The sequence below is a fragment of the Carcharodon carcharias genome, chromosome 27 (genome assembly GCF_017639515.1).
Source record: "Carcharodon carcharias isolate sCarCar2 chromosome 27, sCarCar2.pri, whole genome shotgun sequence".
NCBI lineage: Eukaryota > Metazoa > Chordata > Chondrichthyes > Lamniformes > Lamnidae > Carcharodon > Carcharodon carcharias.
Genome location: NC_054493.1, coordinates 11,000,065 through 11,005,155, shown reverse-complemented (window position 1 = coordinate 11,005,155; position 5,091 = coordinate 11,000,065). Strand labels below are relative to the sequence as shown.

Genomic DNA, 5,091 nt, shown 5'->3' with positions numbered 1-5,091 from the left:
TCTGTCGAAGGGTCATGAGGACTCGAAACGTCAACTCTTTTCTTCTCCGCCGATGCTGCCAGACCTGCTGAGTTTTTCCAGGTAATTCTGTTTTTGTTTTGGATTTCCAGCATCCGCAGTTTTTTTGTTTTTATCTCTGAGAGATCGAGTGTGACCGCTGGCGGCAGCCGCACTGCGCCTGCTCCGGGCAGCTCGGGTCAGCAGTGTTTTCTGCGCCTGCGTGCTGTGCTGCCAGCTGAGGGAGTGGGGGGAGGGGTGGGGATTTTGTGAAGTGTCTTCGCTTTATTTTCTTCCGAGTCATGCAGTTTGATTTTAAACAGAACAACATTTCTTTTTAGCTTCACAAACACTAAAACTTCCTCCTCTGACCAACATCTGTGAGTAAATCACTTTCTTCACTCCCCTGGGAAGTACAGAGAGTTGCGGGAATCTGTAACTGGAATTAGTGCCAAATATGCTGAGGGGGGAAATGCTGGTGATTTTGTGGAACCTGTTTTTTATTGTATGAACATTTTAAGGTCTCTGTGCCCAATACAAGAAGCAGTGAACATGGATCTATCAGCATGAATCACCACCTTCAGGAGAATTGGGAGGGTCTAAAACAAGTACAGCAGAGTGAGAATGGAGATTTGTGGGGTGGAGATTTACAGCTTTTGGGGAATAAGAGAGGAAAAAGTTTTCCATGGAATCTAAAATTGTCTGTTCTGAATTTCTATCCTATGCTGACAATGATGACTTTTGTGAACTCATTTTGCAGGACAGATTGCAGACAGAAATCTCAAATGAAAGGTCACGTCAACATCTGACAGAATCACTTGATTCATCAGGACCTGAATATCATTGGCCTATGAATTTCATCAGTTTTGAATCTAGGAGGAAAACTGTTTTCTGGTCTGTCTGCTTCAGAAGGTTTTAAATATGTGTGACTACACACCCGAGTGAGAGTGTTTCCATGCACTGACTGTGGAAAGACCTTTAACCAGTTACACAGCCTGAAAACACATCACACCATTCACAGCAAGGAGAAACTGTACATGTGTTCTGTATGTGGTTGAGGCTTCAACCAGTCATCAAACCTCGAGAGACACAAGGACAACCACATCATGGAAAAGACTGTTGGAAGGGATTGCCTTCCCTGCCTGCACTGGAATCACATTGACACTGGGGAGAGGCCATTCACCTGCTCTGTGTGTGGGAAAGGGTTCAGTAATTCGTCCCAACTGCTGATACGCCAGTGAGTTCACACAGGAGGGAGACCGTTCACCTGCCCTGAATGTGGGAACGGTTTCAGTAATTCATCCACCCTGCTGACACACCAGCGAGTTCACACTGGGGTGAGGCTGTTCACCTGCTCCCTGTGTAGGAAGGGATTCATTCAGGCATTCCATCTGCTGACACACCAGCAGGTTCACACTGGGGAGATGTTGTTCACCTGTGTGTGGGATGGGCTTCACTCAGTCCTCTCACCTGCTGAGACACCAGCAAATTCACACCGGGGAAAGGCCATTCACCTGCCTTGCGTGTGGGAAGAGATTTGGTGTTTCATCCTCTGTACTGGCATACCACCGGGTTCACAATGGGGAGAGACTGTTCACCTGCTCCAAGTGTGGAAAGGTATTCACTCAGTCATCCAACCTGCTGAGACACCAGCGAGTTCACAAGTGATGACAGGGGTTGGATTCTGCTGTTATTGCTGCTATTAATCACACCCAGGACTGAACCATGTTCATTCTGACCGTCGGTGAAGTGGGAGGGTCAGAGGGTTTCTTTCTACTGGACTAGCCGGTCTCACGACTTTGCTTCCAGTGGGCAGATGCTCTTTGAGCCTGAGAGGGCACATTTCCACTGAAGTAATCCACAAAAGCTGATGAAGGACATTTATTTTATCCTGGATAGTAATTAGTGTTCTGCCCACCACTACAGGAAGATCTAAAATAAATACATTTGTTTCTGTTCCATTGAGTCCAAAGCACAGGGCTAGGCCAGTCGGTTCAATTGCTCTATGTCAGTATTTACGCTCCACATGAGCCTCCACCCACCCCTCTTCATCTCCCCCCGTCGGCATATCCTTCTAAAACTTTCTCCTTCATATATGTATCTAGCTTCCCCTTAAACGTATTCATGCTGTTCACCTCAACCACTCGCTGTGGTGGTGACTTCCACATTCTCACCACTCACTGGGTAAAGAGGTTTCTCATGAAATCCCAGTTGAATTATTCAACCCCTTCATAATCTTAAAGACTTCCATCAGGTCACCCTTCAGTCTTCTCTTTTCTGGAGAAAAACAGCCCTCTCCTTTCCTGAGGGTTAAATGCTCTCAGTTCTGGGATTATTCTTGCGAATCTTTGTTGCCCCTTATCCAGTGCCTCTATTTCCTTTTCATAAATGGAGATCACTAATGTTGACATTACTCTCAGTGTAGTCTAACCATGGTTCTAGACCAGCTCAACATAACCTCCCTGCTTTTCAATTCTATTTCTGTAGACCGGAACTCCGTATACGGGCCCCACTCTTTAGGAAAGATGTGCAGCTCTAGAGAGGATTTATCTGAATGGTACTGGGGATGAAGGACTCCAGTCAGTTAGAGAGACTGAAGCAGCTGAAATCGTGCTCTTTAGATCACAGATTCAGTGGGACAGAGAAGGAGGTTATTTGGCCTATCGAATCCATGGTGCTGACTCTATGGCAAACCAGTCAGGCCCATTGCCCATTCTGTCACCATAGCCCTGTGAGTTTATTTCCCACAAGTGCCCATCCAATTTCCTTTTGAAATCACTTGCCGTTTCCATTTCCACTATCAATGCACATGGACCCGCAGGAGCCTCTGTCCCTGCTCACTCTTTCGAACTGTACCATAAAATAGTGGAAGGTTCATCAACAGTGCTATCAGGCAGTACTTACTCAGCAATAACCTGCTCACTGTCTCACAGTTTGTATGCAACATGCATGTCCCAAGATTTGATGGATAGCCCAGTTAGTGTGCTGAGAGAAACACAAGGTGCAGTGAGAGAGAGGGAGATCCCAGTCAGTAATAAAAAAAGGTAATGAAATTTAGTCCAGACAAATATCAATGAATTAACACCACTTTATTAACAAACTAACATAATTAGCACTGTACTTGAATCAATGTTATTAACTGACAGAACTAATTCACTTAAGGGTCAGATTAATATAAAAGCAAAATACTGCAGATGTTGGAGATCTGAAATACAAACAATGTGCTGGAAAAACTCTGCAGGTTGGCAGCATCTGTGGAAAGGAAAACAGAGTTAACGTTTTGAGTCCAATCTGACTCTCCTTCGGAACAGATTAAGTATGTTAATGATATTAACAGGTAGTCCGTTGCTAGAACAGAACTTTAGCATTACTGGGAAAAGAGACATGATGTTGAAGCTTTTCATCTTGCCCTCATCAGGACAGATCCACAAGAATACCAAATCTCAAAGGGAACAATGGGTATGAAAAACAGGTGCTGATTGGTTGGCAAGTGGACTGTGATTGGTAGAGGTGTTGCCATGGAGAATGCACCAGGGAACAGTAACTGCCAAGCTTTTCTTAAAAATTCAAACCAGACAAATTGACTCTGATTGGTCAATTCATTGCCTTGGGGAATGAACAAGGGAATGGCTGTTCCCGAAGCTTCTGTTTAGTTGAAAAAGGTGCAATGAATGGACATGTTCTTTCTGTTTGAAAAGAATGGGGCCCAGTGTCTGAATCTCGGTGAGCCACACTGTGAGTCTGACTGATAATCTTAAATTGGTTGTTAGTTTCATTCTTAGCACAATCAGGATCGGTTAGTAAGTATTGTCCAATCGCAGAATCACATCTAATGTTAGTTACTACATTCTGAGTTTTGCAAGCTCTGTCTAGTTAACTACAGTCAGTACTTTGCCAATTGCAAACAGCCAAAAGGATGTGCTGCTTGATATGATCTGCCAATCATTGAGACATACAGGTTACATACCTGGCAACACTCCAGCACTGAAATTCATGTACCACGTTACTCATTTGTGTGGTAGGCAGAATGTCTTTTTGGTTTAACATCAGCATTCTGTTAGTGAAGAATATCACTAATGTTGCCACTGCATACTAACAATGTTGCTTACATTTTTGAGACACCTTACGCTTCCAGGTAATCTGAGGTAGACTGGGCATTTTCAGGACCCAAGCCTTAGGCCCGTTCATGAGTTTGCGCGATTATACAGTCAGCCATGGTCTAGTCATGGTAGCCATTAACCCGAAGGATAGCTTTGAGGCAGCCTATTTGGCATCAAGCTTGCATGGTGAGCAAATGGCTCAGGCCTTGTTTACGAGGTTGCTGATTAGGCCTATCTTATAGTGCGTGGAAATGTAGGAATTGCAACCCATCTATTGACCAGTGAAGGCAGGCATGCAGTAGACGGTAGTAGAGAACCCATTAGCAGGTATCTCAACCACCACATTGAGGAATGGGAGCTCATTTGACTGCTCTATTTCAAAGGTGAATTTGAGCACCGGCTGGAACCCATTAAGATCTGTAAGGAAAACCTTAGATGCAGCTGCAGAATCAAATATAACTAATATATCATCTACGTCTTGGGAATACAGAAGGGGTAGGAGGTTAGGGGCTATTCCATCAAAGATGTGTTTCTCATGGAAACTGAGAAAGATGTTTGTGATAGCTGGGCCTGGGGGGATTTCATGTCAACACTATCCATTTGGGCAGACATAGTGTCATTAAAACAGAACTCAACTGCACGAGTTACTGAGTTCATAAGTCCAATGAATGCAGATTCAGACAATGGTGGAGGGTTAGATTGCCATGACATAGTGACTTGGTGCAAATCTCTATGGCTTCCCTGAGCGGTGTATTAGTGAATATGCTCGCGATGTTGAACAAGCACATGGACATGGCATTGCGATCGATGTACAAGTCCTGCATGGTCTTTGCAAAGGTGAAGGAATTCTTCACCATGTATGAGGAATGTAATATATATCATATATATACACACACACACACACACACACACACACACACACACACACACACACACAGGCATATACTGAACTAAAAATGTGTGTTGTATACACTACTAAATAAGATAGAGATAT

The 5,091-nt window shown here is 44.1% G+C and overlaps 1 long non-coding RNA gene across 1 annotated transcript; it reads left to right on the top strand.

Annotated features, from left to right (window-relative positions):
• Positions 1-247: 247 nt before the first annotated feature.
• LOC121270555 lies at positions 248-1,958 on the top strand. Its single transcript, XR_005941569.1, has 2 exons — positions 248-377; positions 758-1,958. It is a non-coding gene; the product is annotated as an uncharacterized LOC121270555 (long non-coding RNA).
• The last annotated feature ends 3,133 nt before the right edge of the window (positions 1,959-5,091 follow it).